Genomic DNA, 19,442 nt, shown 5'->3' on the forward strand with positions numbered 1-19,442 from the left:
GGCGGGCAAAAGCCAGTTGTTAGATTTTCAGGGGTTTTACTATTTTGATGTTTACAGACATCATTAAAAGCTGTTTCACTTTATTTTCTTCGCTTTCCTATTCCACCTCTGTATTAAGGTTTTACTTCATTCTGCTGTTGCTCGTCCTCCTGACGTTGGTCGCATCTGTTGTCACCTGATGGCGGAAATGCTGCGTAATGGGGCGTCCCAGCCCGACTCCACCTTCAGGGACGTCACACTGCGTCGTGAACTTGGCACTGGTGGGACGGTTTACACCGTGGAGATGAGCACATGCTCCAGATCAGGGCTGGGTGGATTGCTGACTGTTTAAACGTAAGAAAGTGATAGAGATAACGTTATAACGAAGATCAGACTTTCAAATGTGTTGTGTCTATACTCATTATATTGTCGATAGCACAAAACAATTGAGGGAAGAAATAATTTTTAAAAAAACAAAACAAAAAAAACCTTGAGCAAATATTTCCTCCATTCAAAAGCTGCTATCTAATTGAGCAGAGAAATTGCTTGTGTCATGGACTGATGGGTGAAGTCCTGACATAAGTTGGGCTCATGCTGGAAGAAGTCTGAGAATTACTTGAGTATGAGAAATAGTTTAACAGTTGATTACATATAAAATTTAATGAAAGTACATTTATTGAGAAAAGAGAGGATTGGGATGCAACTCCATTTGTCAAGCCGTGATCCCACAGTAACCATCACACCAAAGTCGAGGGGTGGGATCCCAGAACTGGCCAGCCACCGAGAACAAACGTTGAAACCACGAGCCGGCTGGAATGAAAATCTTTGTCCACACCAAAGCCTCTATGCAAACGTTTATAGCAGCTTTACTCATAGCAGCCCAAACGTGAAACAACCCAAGTGGCTCCGACCTTATTTGTGGCTTTCTGTAGAATATTCGCTACTTGATGCATCTGAGTCCTCAGTTTTATGTCCTTGAAACCAATTCTGGGTCATCAGGGAAAATTCTCATAACATCTGGTTCGACAAAGAGAGGAGGAGACAGACCACTATGAGGTATTTGCAGTACAAGAAAGCAATAGATTAATATTTAGAATGAAAAAGGAAAGCCTGTAAGTCAATGAGAAAAAGACAGGATCAGAAGATAATAGGTAATTCATAAAAGAGGAAACCCAAATATCTGAGAAGCATAGAAGAGATGCTTAAACTCATCAGTAACCTGAAAAATCCAAATTAAAATAACAAGGTGCCTCATCATATCTATCAGACTATAAAATTACGAAGTCAAAGGTTTTTGGGGTTTTTTGTTTTGTTTTTTAAGGATGCCTAATTGTTCTCACATCGTTTGTTGGAAAGTCTATCCTTTCTGCACTGAACTGCCTTTGAACCTTTGTTAAAAATCTATTGTCCATATATGTGTGGGTACATTTCTGGACTCTTCTATCCTGTTTGATTCATCTGTCATTATGCCAATACCACACTGTCTTGATTACTGCAGCTTTCTAAAAAGTCTTGAAATCAGGTAGTGTGTATTCTCCAACTTTGTTCTTTGCAAAGTTACTTTGGGTATTTTAGATCCTCTGCATTTCCATGTAAATTTTAGAATCATTTGTCATTTTATATGAAAACAAAAACACCTTTGTGGCATTTTGATTGAAATTTTGTTGAATTTATAGATGAATTTAGGAAGAATTGACAACTTCTGACGTGAACACAGTTATCTCCCTCATTTACATATTTAGGTCTTTCACCATTTTGTAGTTTTGAGGTACAGATGATTTACACCTTTTGTCAGATTTGTCTCTATTTCTATGTTTCTATTTGTTTCTGTTTATTTTCATGTTATTATAGAGAGTATTGTTTTAATTTTTCAATTTCCAAGTGTTTGTTGCCAGCATATAGAAATATAGTTGATTTTTGCATATTGATTTTGTATCCTGCAGCCTCGCTAAACTCATTTATTTGCATTAGTAGCTTTTTTGTAGATTTTATTAGTTTTCTAATTAAAAAAATGATCATACCTGGGCCGACCAGTTAGCTCACTTGGTTAGAGCATGTGCTGATAACACCAAAGTCCAGGGCCAGATCCCTGTACTGCTCAGCCACCAAAACAAAAAACAAAGACAATTATATTGTCTGTGAAGACAGTTTTGTTTTCCTTTCTAGTCTGTTTGCTTGATTCTGCAACACAGGGAATCACCATTTTTACTTATGTTAAAACAGTAAATTTTATTACTTTATTTTTCATACATTTTAGAATAAGTTTCTTGAGTTTTTGTAAAAATTCCTGGTGGGATTTTGATTAGATGTCGATTGAGTTTGTAGAGTAATTTAGAGAGAATTGATGTCTTTACATCGTGTATGCCACATGTAACAGCCTCATTTGTCTTCCATCATGATCTTTAGTAAACTAATATTTTTCTCCATACAGTGGTTCATTTTTATCACCTTAACTCTGAGATATCTTAGAGTACTTGTTGCTCATATGAATGGTATCTTATTTTTTTATTATGTTTTCTATTTGTTTATTATGAGTGTGTAGGAACACTGTTTGTTAAGTTGATCATACATCTAGCAACCTTGATGGGCTCTTATATTTGTTCTAATAGTGAGTTGATTTAGTTAGTTATTCTGAATATATCATCATCTCATTTCCAAGCAATGACAGTTCTATGTCTTACATGTGTATTTGTGCTTTTCCTTTATTCTTAATTTATTATATTGGCCAGAACTTCCAGTACTATTGAACACTAATAGGGGCAGTCTGAATCCCACTATTTTGTTTACAACCTCAAAGGTATACATCTAATTTTATCCATCAAATATAATGTATATATAGGTTGTTGATTTATAGCGTTTATCAGGTTGAGGAAGTTTTCTTGTTTCCTTTATTTTCCAGAGGTTTAAACATAACAGTGTTCCCTTTAATAAAATGCCTTTTTCTGCATCTGTATTAGTCCGTTTTCTGTTGCTGTAACAGAGTACCTGAGACTGGGTATATAAAGAAAGGTTTATTGGCTTACAATGCTGTAGGCTGGAAAGTCCATGATTGGGCACCGGCATCTGGCAAGGTCCACAGGCTGCTTCCACTCGTGGTGGAAAATGGAAGGGGTACTGGTGTGTGCACAGAGATCATTCAGTGAGATCGGGAGCAAAAGAGATGGGGGGCAGGGGGGTGAGGGAGGAGGTGCCAGGCTCTTTTTAACAGCCATCTCTAGCAGGAAATAATAAAGTGAGATATATGGCCAATATAATAAATTAAGAACTCATTGACTTCCAGGGAGGGCATTAATCTATTCATGAGGTATTTGCCCCCAGACACAAACACCTCCCACTAGGCTACCCCTCTTAACACTGCTACACTGGTGATATGATTTCTACATGAGTTTTGGAGGGGCCAAATATCCGAACTATAGTAGCGTCTATTGAGAAAATCTCATGCTGCTTTTCCTCTAGTCTATGAATGTGGTACCGAACATGGATAGAATCTCTGTGTTAAACCATCCTTGCATTCCTCAGATAAGCCCTACTTTCAGGACAAGGGTAAGGGGAGAGAGCCAAGTGAGGTTTAAGGAGATGCCAAAGAACTCAGTCATCATGATCAATGATATTTTAATACAATATTTTTAAAACTCAAAATTAATGTCAAAAAATTAGTGAACAAAATAACCAAAAATTTAAATAAAGACAGGATTAATAACAGTGCCATGCCAAGCCGTATTGGAACTGAGGCAAAAGAAAAAAAATCAGTAATAATGATGATGTCTTCATGTAAAATATTTGGCATCAATTTTTATTTTTAAAGACAGTGCTTTAAAATAGTTGTCTTAATGCCAAAGTTTTTGGGAGCTGTCTTAATTTTCCTGCCCAAAGCAAGTGTCTCACTGACTTTGCCCTAATCCCTGCCATTTTTTTTTCTAAGTATACTTCAGAGTCCTTTAAAATTTGTGTCTCTGTTTCTGAGTGAGTTGGCCTGTAATTTTATTTGTATATATTATTTTTTATCTAGGTTGGGAATTGGGGTTTACAGAGCCTTTTAAAATGAGCTAGCAAGATTTCCCTCTTTATTTTCAGTAACTATGTATAAAGGCAGGTATTATCTGTTCTTTGTCAATTTGGTCCATTTGGGTCTAGGACTTTTTGTGGAGAAGATTTTGAATAGCCTTTTAATATCTTTATTAGCAGTTGCTATTTGTTTTTGTACTAGTTTTGACATTTTATATTTTTCCATAAATGTATCCATTTATAAAGGATTTCAGATTTACTCATGAGAAGTTGTTTATGATATCCTCTTATTGTTTTTAAATTTTCTGTTGAATTTGTGTTTATTTTCTTTATAATCCCATATTTTTGTTTTTTGCAACTTTCTGTTAACTTGTTAGTACTGTCAAAGTTTTGTCTGTCTTCAATAGTTTGAAAAAATCAATCAGTCTTAGGTTTTATCAGTCTTTTCTGTCTTTGTTTGTTTTCTGTTTCTTCCCTTATCTTTATTTCTTCCATTCCTTTTCTGTGTGGCAAGGAGCAATAGGTGCCTGCCCTGCTGTTCTGATTTTCTACTGCTGCATGACATATCACCCCTAACACGAAACAACAGCCATTTTGTGGTGCTCCCAGATTTTGTGAATCGGGAACTTGGAGGAGACACAGCAGGGATATTTTGTCTCTGTTCCAGTTGTCCTGGGCTTTAGCTGGGAAGACTCAGAAGCTGGGGACAGGATCTCCCAAGCCAGGGCAGTCAGGGACTGAGGGCCTTGGCCATGCACCCCCCCACACCCACAGCCAGCCCAGCAATGACCACCAAGCCGCTGCAGGGATGGCCCTGGGTTCCCGAGCTGGGGTGGTGGGAGGGGAGGGCTTTTGCCACACCCCTTGACATCTGCACCCAGCCTGGCAATGACCAAGTGTTGGGAAAATGGAATAATCAGGCCCCCTTGCCTTAGGTCTGGTAGGGGGTGGTGTGATGCATTCTTTGTAAATAAGTTGTGTGTGGGTCGAGTTAGTGTGCCTGCACAGCGCCACCACTTGGCTGGTGTTGACTTCCCCTGGTGTCCACCACATGTGACCATGCTCTTGAACCTATGGCTCCAAGCAACTTTTGGCTGGTTACCTAGCTCATAGACCTGTGTGTGAGGGGTCTGGTGACCCAGCCTGGTGTGTGAGGGGTCTGGGGACCCAGCCTGGCACATGAAGGGTTTGTGACCCAGTCTGCAAATGGGCTTGAGGGGTCTGTGAGCTCCAGACCTAACCCTAGCTTGATAATTGGCCCAGTTGGCAGGATTACTGGCAGGTAAAAGGCTCGACAATTGGCATAGTCTGTGACAGGATTTTGAGCAGGTACAGGAGCCAAAAGCCCCTGGAAGAAGGAGGAAATGTGGCTACTTTTGAACATGCTCTGCCCTATGGCCGCTTTCCTGTTGACTGGGATCTGGTTGCAGCTCACTGTATCGCAAGGCAGCATAGACCAGGCACTACAGCAGAAAACCCCTTGGGAGGGGGAAGAAATGTGGCTGTCCTTGAGCATGTGGTGTCTGGTGGCCACTTTTCTGCTGAATGGAGCCTGGCTGCTGCTCACTACGCTGAAAACTGATTAAGATTTGTGGCAGAAAGCAGAGTGGTTGGAAGCGTGGATGACTGTCCTGGAGGATGATGTGCAGCGACTGGCCACTCCTGCCTCTCACACCAGGGAAGACAATTGACCCAGTGGAGAGTTGGGGGAGACTGTCTCCAGGCACAACCTGTCATGCATCAGAAAGTGAAATGCGAGCAGCCTATGGGACCAGGTGGACAACCCGTGGGCAATCCACAGGTGACCCAGTTCACCACCTATGCCCTGTATACCCAGGTTGAATTAGTTGACTTGGGAAGACAGTTCAGGCAGAAACATGGGGAGCCCCTGGCTGCTTGGCTGTTGCAGTTATGGGACCTAAGGGTGGATAGTGTGATGTGCTCTGGTGAGGAAGTGGAGAAGTTGGCTTCCATCACCATGCACCTGTCCCTGAGGCAGCGGCTACAGAATAGCTGCGGATATGCACAAGTCACCTTGGTGGGCTGGGTGAACGCAGCTGCCCAAACCATGTGAGCAAATGCTGGAGAACTGCCCAAGATTGTGAGTAAATGGCAAACGTATGCTGAGCTGGTCTGAATCATTTGGGAGCTGGGGATGCAGCAGTCCATGTTTAATGTGAACACTCGTGGCCCAGACAATGAAAGCTTTACAGGCAGCACAAGAGACATAGTGCTGCAAAATGCCCCGTCAGTGTCTTTTGGGTCACTGATGGCTATACTGGACCCATACATTGGTCATCCTATACATGAGGTGACGACCGTGATAGCCAGCTTGGGTGAAGTAGAGGATAGAAGACAAGCAAAAGGTGTCCAAAAGGTGGCTAAGAACAAACCCCCAAGAAATGCTCAGGATTTTATCCCAAAGGGACCAAGCAAGACTAGCCATAAGCAGATGTGGCTTGACTTGCTTACAGCAGGGGTTGATAGGAAGAAAATTGACCAACAGCCAAATGTGGTTCTGTTTGCTTTATGGCAGCAATTGCACCTGAACAGTGTTTCACCAAACATCCAGAAACAAGTGGCAAGTTACGCTCAGTGGATTTAAGAGATTTTCTTGGTTGTTCCTGAGGAGGCAGATCAACTGTTCCATTCTGATTAGGGAGCAGACGAGGACCAGAGGCCTCATGTTGAATTGGTAATATATTGGTCAAGGACAAATGTACAGTGTGTCTTGGCATTGGTGGATACAGGTGCAGAATGTAGCCTGTTATATGACGACCCAGATAAATTTCCAGGGGCCACAGTTCATATACGTGGCTATGCGGGACATACTACTGAGGTCAAAGCTGTGTCACTGCCACTGGGCATAGGAAGATTACCTCCTCATGTATATACTGTATATATATCTCCCATAGCTGAATACATTTTGGGTGTGGATGTGCTTTATGGTTTGCACCTACAAACAACAACTGGAGAGTTTTGGCTGCAAATATGGACAGTAAAGCCTGTGTTATAAGGATATGCTAAACATGACCCACAGGTGTTACCCAAGCCAAGACGTGTAGTTAATGTAAAGCAGTATCACCTACCAGGAGGACATGCAGAGATAAGTGCCACTATATTGGAGTTAGAGAAAGTTGGCATTATTACTATCCAGCTCATAGCCCATTTAATGCTCCAGTATGGCCAATGAAAAAGCCTGGTGGTACCTGGAGAATGACTGTAGATTATCGAGAACCGAACAAACCAGTACCTCCTTTGCATGCAGCTGTGTCTTCAGTTCATGACTTGATGGATCAGCTGATGGCTCAGCTGGGGACTTATTATGTATTGGACCTTGCAAATGCTTTTTTCTCTATTCCAATCTCAGCTGATGGCCAAGATCAGTTTGCCTTCACTTGGGAAGGAAGACAGTGGACCTTTTAAGTACTGCCCCAAGGTTATCTGCATAGCCCAGCCATCTGTCATGGTTTGGTGGCTGGTAACCTAGCCAAGTGGACTAGGCCCAGCATGGTTACGATGTTTCACTACATTGATTATGTGTTACTAACCTCTGATTCTCTTGCAGATTTAACCCAGGAAGCTCCAATGCTGTTAAGTCATTTGGAACAATGTGGGTAGGCCATGAACACAGCCAAAGTGCAAAGACCTGGGCCGTCAGTCAAATTCCTAGGAATGGTCTGGTTGGGTAATACAAGAGTCATCCTAGAAGCTGTTATAGATAAGATACAGGCGTACCCTTGACCCGTTATGGTAGCTCAGCTACAGACATATTTGGCACTTTTGGGGTATTGGACAGCTTTTGTACACCATAGGCCCAAATGGCACGCCCACTATATGCATTAACAAAGAAAGGAGCCCTCTGGGATTGGACTGAGGAAGAACAGGCTTACCGGGCTACAAAAAAGGGCAATACAGCAAGTACAGGCTTTACAATTGGCTGAACCCACTAAGCCTTTTGAGTTAGATGTAAATATCACTCCAAGAGGAGTTAGGATGAGGTTTTTGGCAGAGACAGGATCGATTCCAAACACCTGTAGGATTCTGGTCTCAGCTCTGGAAGGGTGCTGAAGTGCACTACACCCTAATAGAAAAGCAGTTAGCAGCTGTGTATTCTACCTTGATGGCCACTGACGCTATCTCAGGAACTGCTAAGCTCCTAGTAAGGATGACATATCCCATAATACGTTGGCTACACATGTGGGCAACCAACCCTAAAACAGGTGTAGCTCAGAATCCCATTCTGTCTAAATGGGGAGCATATATAGAACAAAGGAGCACTGTGTCAATGAGTCCTCTGTCCAAAGAGTTGCAAGCTGTGCTAGGCCCAGTAGAGGTCGTGGAGGAAACTTTGACAGAACTGTTATCTGTGGAGGTAGAGGCTACACCTTTCCATGAGGGACAGGGACCTATCACAGAGCAAGCATGGTTTACAGATGGCTCTAGCATGGGACCCTCAGCATCATGGACAGCTGTTGCTGTCCAGCCCTTAACAGATACTATGTGGTATGAAAATGGCACAGGGCAAAGCAGTCAGTGGGCTGAATTGAGAGTAGTGTGGATGGTGATAAAAAATGAGCCTGGGCCATTAACCATCTGTACTGACAGCTGGGTTGTGTACAAAGGTTTAACCCTTTGGATTTCTACTTGGGAATATCAATGGTGGATGGTAGGCCACCGTCCCCTGTGGGGACAAGCCATGTGGCAAGAGTTATGGGAATTGGGGCATGAGAAAGAAGTAACTCTTTTCCATGTCACAGGACACTTCCCCTTAGCCAGTCGAGGAAATGATGAAGCCAATGCCTTGGCTGTCACTGAGTGACAAGGTAAGATGGCTGGAGAGAGCCCCAGCTACTGATGTAGCCGAGTGGTTACATCGATGAATGCAGCATGCTGGCAGCAAAACCATGTGGATGGCGGCTCAGAGATGGGCCCTGCCTATAAAATGGGAAGATGTAGGAATGCCTGTCATGCTTGTCCAGTATGTGCTCAAGAGAGTCCACACCCCCAGTGGGTGCCCCATACAGATGGGCAAATAACTCAAGGAAGGGGGCCCCTGACTCGATGGCAAGCCGACTTTGTCGGACTACTGCCAAGGTCAGAGAATTTCAGATACATCTTCACAGCTGTTGATGATATGGCTATGGGTCTTTTGTTTGTACGGCTTTGCAAGGCCCCAGCCCAGATAAACACTGTTGAAGGCACTGAATAGCCTTACAGCCATAGTTAAGCCATACTGGTTGGCCTATAGTTATAGAAAGTGATAATGGAACCCACTTTAGTGGACATGGGGTTCAGAGGTGGGCCTCCCAGTTGTCCATTCAGTGGAAGTTACATGTGCCATATCATCCCCTGGCGGCAGGAATGATTGAACGGTACAATGGCCCTTTAAAAAAGGGACTAAGGCTCTCTGCCCAATCCCCATCCCTGAAGGGGTGGACACAATTATGGCCAACAGTCAGAATTCTAAATGAGAGACCCCGCAAGGGCAGACCCTCTCCAGTGGAAGCTCTGTTGCATAGGGCTGCAGCACCTATGCAGCTGCAAGTCACTACTAAAGATAAGCTTTTGAAGTCAGGATATGGCAAGATTGGAAATATTCTCTTACCGGCCCCAACCTGTTTGCAACAGAGACAGAGAGTACAATGGGAATGGCCTTGGAGAATAAAAGCCCCCCATGTAAGCTGGGTAGATTTAACAAGGCCTTGGGGAAAAGGATTAGAGGAAGGCTTGCAAGTTTCACCTTGGGTGACAAGTACGTGGCCTCCTCGAGTAAAGGTAACATGGCCTCCATGGAACAGATAGGCACTCTATTCCAAAGGGCACATTTGTATTATCATTATGGCCAATTATGAGTTCCCCTATACTGTTACATGTAGAACCTACAGATCCAACAATGTTAGAGATAAGGTATGGCATCATTAGCCAGGTAAGATACCTATTCCTGCAACCATCCTTTCTCAGGATGGCAAACTGGCATGTATCTTACCAGAGGGGCAAAAACTTCCCATATTGGTACCAATAACCCTTCTGTCTTTTCACCCAAAAAATTCTGGCTGCAGGCACTGCACCAGAGTCGACTGGGTACAGACATACATTGGCATGATCATCTACTGAATGTGTGTTGAATTGCCCATCAGTATGACTGCAGGATTCCCATGGAGGATCACACCAATGGTGACTGCTAACTGGACACATGTGGCTAATAGTTAAAAGGACAGAACTACAAGCCTTAAGGCATATTGAAGGGACAATAGGTTATGTAAATGTAAAGGTCATTTATCCTCACTAAGGGAACATCTTGGAAGATTCCACCCTGAAGGGGTGGATTGTTGGGAAAATAGAATAATCAGGCCCACCTCGCCTTAGGTCTGGTTGGGGGTGGTGTGGCACATTCCTTGTAAATAAGTTGTGTGTGGGTGGAGTTAGTGCACCTGCGTGGTGCCACCACTTGGCTGGCATTGATTGCCCTGGGTGTCTGCTGTGCACAGCTGTGCTCTCGAACCTTTGGCTCCAAGGACCTTTGGCCAGTTACCTAGCTCATAGACCTGTGTGTGAGGGGTCCGGGGACCCAGCCTGGTGAGAGGCTCTTTTTGCTTCTGAAAATGGGCTTAATGGGTCTGTGAGCCCTAGACCCAGCCTTTGCTCAACACCAAGCCACCACTGGAAGCCCCCCAATCTCCCCTGTGGGAATATGGGGGGTGCCACAGGCCTCAGTCCCGCCCCTCCTCCTTCCTCCTTCCATCCCATTTTCTTCCCCTTTCCCCTCTCGCCCTCTCTCCCAATTGCTCTGCAACAACATCATAGAATGTAAAAAAATAATATTAATAAAATAAAATAACAAATAAACAAACAAATAAATAAATAATAAAAATAAAAGCAGCTGGGGCAACTCAGTGGCTGCGTGTTGATATTTTTGTTTTGGCAGGGTGTTAACTTTGTTAGTCTCACGCTGCAACAGTGGGCAGCAGCCAAAATCCCATGGCAGCCTCCCCTCCAAGCTGCTAGACTCCCCCTCACCCGCATGATCAGCCAGAGACATGAGTCTGCACACAGAGTTCCAGACTTCTCTCCCTCTTAGGATTCACTCCTCACTTTCCAGACATTGGCCCAGTATCCGTCCTCTGGGGCTTCGGGGTAGAAAGACAGTGAGTTTTCTGTTAGCTTTCAGCTGCTTGCACCATCCTGGGACTTCTACCCCTCCTCAGAGTTAAGTCCTAAAAACGGCCCCATATCTCACCAGGCTGCCCCTGGTCTTCCAACTTTTTCTTCCCTCCAAAGTCTGCCTACTTTTGTTCACTCTCCAAAGCCTTCAGTCAGTGGGAGGATTGGCCAGTCAGCTTACCACTTTCCTCTCACCATTAAGAATAATAAAGAAACAAATTTAATAAAAAAATTAAAAAAAAATAACATAAAAAAAAGAGACCTTCTCACAGGGAAGAATTATGTTTATTTTTTTAAGGTAACCTCAATCAAATTAAGGAAGTTCTCTCTAGTCCTAATTTGCTAAGGGTTTTTTAAAAATCATGAGCACGCATTCAGTTTTGTCAAATGATCTTATTAAATGTTTTGTTCTGCACGTGTGGAGATGATTGTGTGATTTTTTGTCTTTATTCTGTAAATGTGAATTACATTGATTGCTTTTCAACTTAAATAAATCTTGCTTTCCTGGAATAAGCCCAACCTGGACATGCTATTCTTTTTTATATATTGCTAGATTGTTTGTTAATATTTTATTTAGAACGTTCACCCCTTTAATCTTGAGACTAGCCTTTAAGATGCTGGTACTGCATTTATGCTAGCCCCATAAAATGCAGCAAGCCTCTTCCTTTCACATTTTGCTGGGTACTTTTTGCCTTTCCCTGGGAGAAATTCTTCGGGTCAGCATTACACTTGAAGCCATCCTAGAAGCTAGGGGGAAAATGTTGACAGAAAATGAGGTGGGAAAGGCAGCTGGCTTTGACATACTGAGAACTGAGACCACCTGTATCAACCTGACCTAATGGTTTGTTCCACAAATTCTTTCTAGGAAGATAGGACTAAACCAATAAACAACTTCGGTGTTTTCTTCGGGAAAATCTGCAAAACAGTTTCTCCTGGCAAGCAGTTTCATCTGGCTGCGTCTGTCTGTCCTGTACCATTGGGTCCTGGGCTTTGCCCAGTCCCTGTGTTGAAAAACAGACCATTAACCACCTGGGCCTAGATTCCGAAATCCTATGAATACTTTTCTATGACGTCCCCTTTGAGACACTACTAAGGCCTTGTGAGGACAGTGCTGTCCATTACTGCCATCAATAAGTTAACTCAGCTCTTCACAAGTTTTCTGGGAGTGCTTGCTGGGTTGCTGACAGTGAGGAATCCTGGAAGTTCCCCGGAGACCTGCTCACCTTCCGGCTCAAGAGCGTGCACTGGGAAGCAGCCCCTCCCCGGGCTCCGTCCCTGGGGTCTCCTGCTGTGCAGGTGACGTGGCGGAGGCCACCTGGACTCTCAGCCCCCACTTCTTTTGGTTGAGCTCCCAGATGCTCAGCATATTTTGTCTGCTCGGACTGAGGAAACCTCTGCACGCATCCTGTCCTTTGGAAACTGCCTTGTCCTCTCACAGTTCCGTCCACCTGTCTGTCCTTGTCTCTTTCTGTTGTGAGGAGTTTCTTGCGGAGAAGATGAATGAACTCGGCCTGGACATCCAGCTCCTGAGTGGCACTAAGGGCTACTGCGTTCCTAAGGGCTCGCCAGCCTGCTGTTCTCTTGGACGAACTTCCACTGGGTCACCTGTAAAGTCCTCATCAGGGCCTCCCTCAGTTTCCCCTTCTTGTGAGTAGGATTCTCTCCTCACCTCTGTCCTCCGGGTCCCCCTCTGTTCTTTAGGTCAGCGTTGCCCGGAGGAGTGTGAGGCCTGATGAGCAGGAGCATCGTGTTCGGCTCCCGTCGCCAGACCCTCAGGATGGACATCCGCTCCTCCCGGGTGCCCACGCTGCCACCCCGGCTCTCGCGCCCACCCTTCCAGATGGCACCATCCCGCCGAGGACAACTCAGAACCACAGTAGTCCCTTGACAGAACTTCTGTGCATTGTTCTCAAATTGCTGAGTTGAGAAGGGCTTTAGAGTGAAAAGGAAAGAGGATCCCAAACACCAAATGATCTGCATTTTGTTACTTGCAAGAGGAAGCTTCCAAAAGAAAGTCAGATTTCACAATTGCTTCCTAAAAGATTCCTCAGTTAGGGCAAGTAAAACGCGCGCGAGAGAAACTCACAACTCTCTCCCTCTTTCAGATCCGCAAGTTGCAACTTGCCCCTGAAGACCTTTCCTTCACGGTGCTTGCAAGCTCCCACCCCCCTTTCCCATCCACCACTTTCCTCCTCTCTTTGGCCAGAAGCCCCCAAAGTGCGATTGCCTCTTTGAGTTAACTGATCTTCAGAACTGGAGAGCCCTCCTGCTTGGTTTTTTAAAACAGCGGCCTTTTAAAGTGTGTGCTTCAGGGGGTTCTAGGGTATTCACAGACTTGTACATCTATCCCCACTGTCTAATTCCACAACGATTTTTCTTTTTTCTTTCTTTTTTTTGTGGCTGGCCAGTACAGAACTCCAAACCCTGGACCCTGGTGTTCCTGGACCCTGGTGTTCTGACACTGTGCTCTACCTGTGGAGGACACTAACATTTATAAAGCAAACGTATCTCACAGGGCCTAGCTTCCAAAGCCCCGTAGTTTCAGGTATAACCTAACTTTTAAAAATTCCACATAGAAATGTTAAGCTTGCGAAAGACAGGAAACTTTCCCCAGGCTAAAGTCTCTGCTGTAGGTAAAGAATTGTAGCACAGCAAAATTGCTGGCTCAAGGACAGACGTCCTTGGTGCAGCCAAACCTAGTGATTGTTGCCATGACAATTATCTTCCTGTTCTTTTGTAACCACCTATGTTCCTTTTCTGTAACTTTCTGGCCTGGAGAATAAATACTGAGAGAAGACCCTAGTTAGGTGTTGATTTTCCAGAGGAATGCCTTACTCTTGAGGGTTCCTGGAAATTAACCCCTTCGGGGCTTCTCACTGCTCAGAAAAAATGGGCTTTGAGTAATCCTCTGCATCTCTGTCACCCTGGGGGAGAGGTGACATCTACCCAACTGAGCTAACTGGCCAGCCCCACAGACACTTTTATCAACCCCAGAAGAGGGCTGGCCGGTTGGCTCAGTTGCAGTGTGGTGCCGATAACACCAAGGTCCCGGGTTCAGTCTCTGTGCTGGCCAGCCGCCAAGCATACCATCAGCCATCACTTCCCGTCCCACACTCCCCGGCCCCTGAAAACCACTGATCTACTTTCTGTCCTCATGGGTTTGTCTGTTCATAATAATAATGTGTCCTTTGGTGTCTGGCTTCTTTCAGTTAGCATGATATGTTTTTAAGATTCAACTATGCAGCAGCATGTCAGTAACTCTTTCCTTTTTATTGCCAAATAATATTCCATTGTATGGATTTACCACATTTTGTTTATCCACTCATCAGTCATGTGCATTTCTTGGCTATTATGAATAATTCACGTACAAGTTTTCATGTGGATGTGTGTCCTTACTGTTGATTTTACACTCTCGTCTTGGTCTGAACTGAGAGCAACTTCTGAAAGGACGAGTCAACAACAGTTGACGATCCACCGGAGAGAGCCCGTTTATTAGACAGCACACACACATATATATAGGGCTTTAAGGGAAAGCTGATTGGTTTAAAATACAATCCCTATTTAGCATACCGCATGGGGCTTGGGGGGGAGATGATTGGCATGCGATTCACGCCGGCGGGAAGGAGAATGTGGAAGAGAAGGGCAACCAGCGCCATGATGGGGTGCGGCCGAGAAGGGCTTATGTGATCAGGGTGTGATCCCTTGGGGCATTTGGGTTCTTACATTCCTCCCTTTTTCTTGTTTTAGGAAAGGGGACGTTGAAGTCATCGAGCTACTTCCTGCTGAACTGGGGTGTTGTGGGGGGGAAAGGGAGGAAGGTACATAAATACCCATTATGAAACCCCAAAAGAGGGTGGAGAAACAAGTAATTTCAAAAGGGGAGAAGTCCATAAACGTTCCTTGAAGCCACAAGTCGCACATGCACTGGTTCCATTGTTTGTAGTCAGAGACTGGAGGGAGCAGCCAGGTGTCGGTGGCAAGGGCGTGTAGGAATGCGTTTCCTCTGTAAGGTGGTGTCTCTTCAGCATCGGCTGAGGTGCTCACGAGATGAGGCAGGGGGTTCATCGGTACCTAGAAGCTGGTAGTTTCTAAGCAAAAGCTGGTTAAAGGCCTGATTAGAGATTTTTCCCACTTGGGCTTGAAGAATGATGCAGGGCAAGAAAAGGCAGGTTATGAGGAATAACAGCATTCTTCTCCAAGGAAGATGCAAGTACCTCCTTTTTCTGCAGTGAGGAGGTCTAGTGCTCTACGGTTTTCGAGGGTGACCTGAGCTAAAGAGGTGATTTGTCTCTGTAGAGAGGAAAGAGATTCAGCAGTGGAGGTCAGAGCCCCTTCAAGTTTAGTATTGATGTCTTTGACTGCCCGTAAACTGTGTCCTAAGGCTCCTCCTGACAGGCCAGCTCCGACAGCTGATGTTGTTAGGGAAATACCAACCATGATTGGGAGGAAGGCGGCCCCTTTTTGTTTTGAGGGTGGATGAAGAAGATGGAACAGTTCTGAATTGGAGTACAGAGTGAGTTGAGGGACGATGGTGACAAGAAGGCATGGGACAGTAAGATTAGACTGGATGGAGGTAGAGAGGGTTCCTTTGCACCAGAAGAAAGAGCCTGGTGGGGCGACAGTGTGGTTATAAATGGTTGAGGAAGGGAAGCGTTTAAGGGGACGGCAGCCAGGAGAGGTCGCATGAGAGAAAACAATTTTCGGGAGAGAGAGAGAAAGATGAGTGTTTCAGAAATGATCTGTTGCCAGGTGTAAATGGGTGACCCTGGGGAGCTAGCAGAGGGGCCTGAAAGCTCCCTGGGTGAAATGAAAAGAACAGGAGAAGGGCAAGGAGAAGGTTCACGTCTCCGGAATTGGGGGTAAGGCTGAGGTCTGGGATAGGCGGAGTTTGAAAGGGTCGGTAGGATGAGGGATACACTTAAAAGAATGGTGTGTTAAGTTCTTTTGCAGCTTGTTATTGGAGTTCTCGGTGACCGAGGGCGGATCCTGAGTGTAAGGCTTCAGCCTGGAAATATGAATCCATGGAGTAACATGATTACCTGGCAGGGCAAGTTTAGCAGCAGTTGGAGTGCAAAGGATGACAGGACATGGGCCTTCCCACTTAGGGGTTAGGGGGGTTTTGGGTTCCGGGGAAGTGTAGAATACTAATTGGCCTGGGCTGAGTGAAAGGTTATTTTTGGAAAGTGACAGATCTGGAAGTAGCCAGTCTTGGTACTTCCATAATTCGGTGCGAAGGTGGGAGAGCAAGGGTAAGGCCATGGTGGGTGGTATGGGTCCTTCAGTTGCTGTGATCCCCAGGGGTAGGAGGGGCCTACCATACATGACTTCAAAAGGGGAAAGATTGGAGGGCCTTTTTGGGAGAGCTCTGGTCTTGAGTAGAGTGAGAGGTAGAAGACGGACCCAATCAAGGTGTAATTCCAGAGACAATTTAGTTAGTATGTCCTTTAAGGTTCTGTTGGTTCTCTCTACCTTTCCAGATGCCTGAGGTTGGTAAGGGCAATGTAGGTGCCAGGGGAGAGAGAGTGACTGGGAGAGTTTTTGTATTATCTGGGCAGTAAATTCAGGTCCATTGTCAGATTGAATGGAAGTGGGCATCCCAAATCGTGGGATGATTTGGGAAAGGAGAGTCTGGGCTACAGTGGAGGCCTTTTTATTGGATGTTGGGAATGCCTCTACCCATCCTGAAAAGGTATCAACAAACACCAAGAGGTATTTGAGATGCTGGACAGAAGGCATGTGAGTAAAATCTACTTGCCAGTCAGCCGTGGGTGTGAGACCTCTGGCCTGGTGGGAGGGGTATGGCCCAGGTTTGAGAGGGGTGTTAGGATTGGTATGCTGGCAGATTGTGCATGAGGAGGAAACTTTTTGCAAGAGGGCTTTGTCAGATGGGGTGATTGAGAAGAAGGCTTGTAAAAACTGGGATAAAGCTTGGGGGCTAGAGTGAAACAGGTCATGGAGCAAGCGAAAGAGAGAGGACTTATCATCATTAGGCGGCTGAGGCTGAGAGGGTGTCTGTGAACCTTGGGAGACGTATGGAAGAATGGGAAGTTGGTTTTGTGTCTGTGGGTGCATTGCTGCAGTGTGTGTGGCGAGGTCAGCCTTAAAATTCCCTCGAGTGATTGGGGAATCGTCCCTCTGGTGGGCTCTGCAACGAGTGACTCCTAATTCACAAGGTAAATGGGATGCCTCAATTAATGTGGAGATTAAAGCTGAGTTGGTGATTGTGTTACCCTTGGTGTTAAGCAGACCGCGTTCTTTCCATATGGCGGCATGAGAGAGAAGTATATGAAAGACATATTTAGAGTCAGTGTGTAAGTTAAGAGTTCTTCCTTCAGCTAGAACGCAGGCTCGCGTGGCAGCGATAAGTTCGGCCTGCTGGTTGGTAGTACCCTTGGGTAAATGTTGGGCCTCTATAACCGAATCAGGGGAGACTATGGCATACCCTGCGTAATGAGTGTTTCCTTCCTTGAATGAGGACCCATCCGTGAACCATGTGAGATCAGCGTGAGATAGGGGTCCCTCAGTGATGGAAGAGTGGTAAGGTATAAAATTTTGAAGGCTTTCTACGCAGCTTTGCAAAGGTGTGTTAGGGGAATCTGGTATAGGCAGTAGGGTGGCCGGATTTAGAGGTGGGCAGGTAGTGAAGGATAGGGCAGGATTTTCCAGAAATGAGGATAGGAGGGTTAGGATTCTGGAAGGTGGGAGGGATTGGAGAGCCTTATAGGTAAGGAGGTCTTTAAGGTGATGTGGTGAGAGAATGGTGAGAGGTGCCCCAAATGCTAATTTGGATGCCTCCTTATGCAGTAACTGCCCCGCTGCCAGAGCTCTTGAACAGGGTGCCCAGCCTCGTACAGTGGGTCCAACTGTTTTGATAGGTATGCTACGGGGGCAAAGGAGGGGCCATAATTCTGTCCTAGGATGCCTAGAGCTTGTCCCGTATTTTCATGAACATAGAGGAAAAAGGGTTTAGTTAGATCAGGGAGATGAAGTGCAGCGGCTGTTAGAAGGGTCTGCCGAAGCTTGAGAAAAGGGCGCTGAGGTGAGGAGAGTAAAGGTTCTTCAGGAGGACCCTTACTCATATTATAGAGAGGTTGGGCTAACAAAGAGAAATTGGGGATCCATGCTCTGAAATATCTGGCTAGACCCAGGAAAGATAGGATTTCTGTTTTGGTTTTGGGGATGGGCAGGTCAGTAAGAAGCTGTTTCCTGTCCAGGGTGATTTCCTTCCTTCCCAGGGAGAGGAGAAATCCAAGGTAGGTTACAGACGGTAAGGAGATTTGGGCCTTGGTGGGGGACACTCGATATCCCCTACCTGCTAGGAAGTTAAGCAAATGGGCAGTGTCAGCTTGGGATTGTTCCCATGAAGGACTGCATAGAAGGAGATCGTCCCCATATTGTAATAAGGTGGACTCTGGATGGTTTAAGTGAAAAGATTTGCGGTCCTGTGCTAGGGTCTGCCTGAAAATATGAGGGCTATCCTGAAATCCCTGTGGCAGGACCATCCAAGTGAGTTGTTCTGAGTGACGGGAGTGGGGGTCAGTCCATGTGAAGGCAAAAATGTCCTGAGTATCAGTTTCCAGGGGTATGGAAAAGAAGGCATCCTTTAAGTCCAGAACTGAGAAATGAGTAGAGGTCGCTGGGACCTTGGAAAGAAGAGTGTATGGATTTGGTACAAGGGGGTGAATGGGAATGACAGCGGCGTTAACAAGGCGGAGATCTTGGATGAGACAATAGGCGCCATTAGGTTTTTTTACAGCGAGTATGGGAGTATTGAAAGGGGAGTGAGTGGGACGGAGATACCCCTTTTTTAATAGGTCCTGAATGATGGAGCTTAACCCGAGGAGAGCTGTTGTGGTTAATGAATACTGAGCCTGACAAATATATTTGGAAGAGTCTTTTAGTTTTATGCGTACAGGGGAACACTGGGCCAGAGCAGGGCTGACAGTGTCCCAAACTGTGGGGTTAACAGGGTGCGTTAAGATGGGTAAGGACTTCTTTGGAGGGGTGGGATGAGTAGGATCTTGGGCTTGAACTAGTGCTAGGAGGAAGGAAATGGGGGAAGAGGAAGAGGACAGGGGCAAAGTAATGGAGACTTGAAGCCATAATAGAATGTACCAACCCAACAAGGGGACAGGGCATTGTGGCATGACTAGGAAGGAATGGGAGAAAACGGATTGAGTGCCTTGAAGGCAGCAGGTTAAAAGAGGGGTTTTTTGGGGAAAGATTTGTTTACCTCCTACCCCGACAATAGGAGAGCTGCTGGAGGTGGTGGGGCCTTTATATTCCCTTAAGAC

Source organism: Cynocephalus volans, chromosome 9 (assembly GCF_027409185.1).
Source record: "Cynocephalus volans isolate mCynVol1 chromosome 9, mCynVol1.pri, whole genome shotgun sequence".
Lineage (NCBI taxonomy): Eukaryota > Metazoa > Chordata > Mammalia > Dermoptera > Cynocephalidae > Cynocephalus > Cynocephalus volans.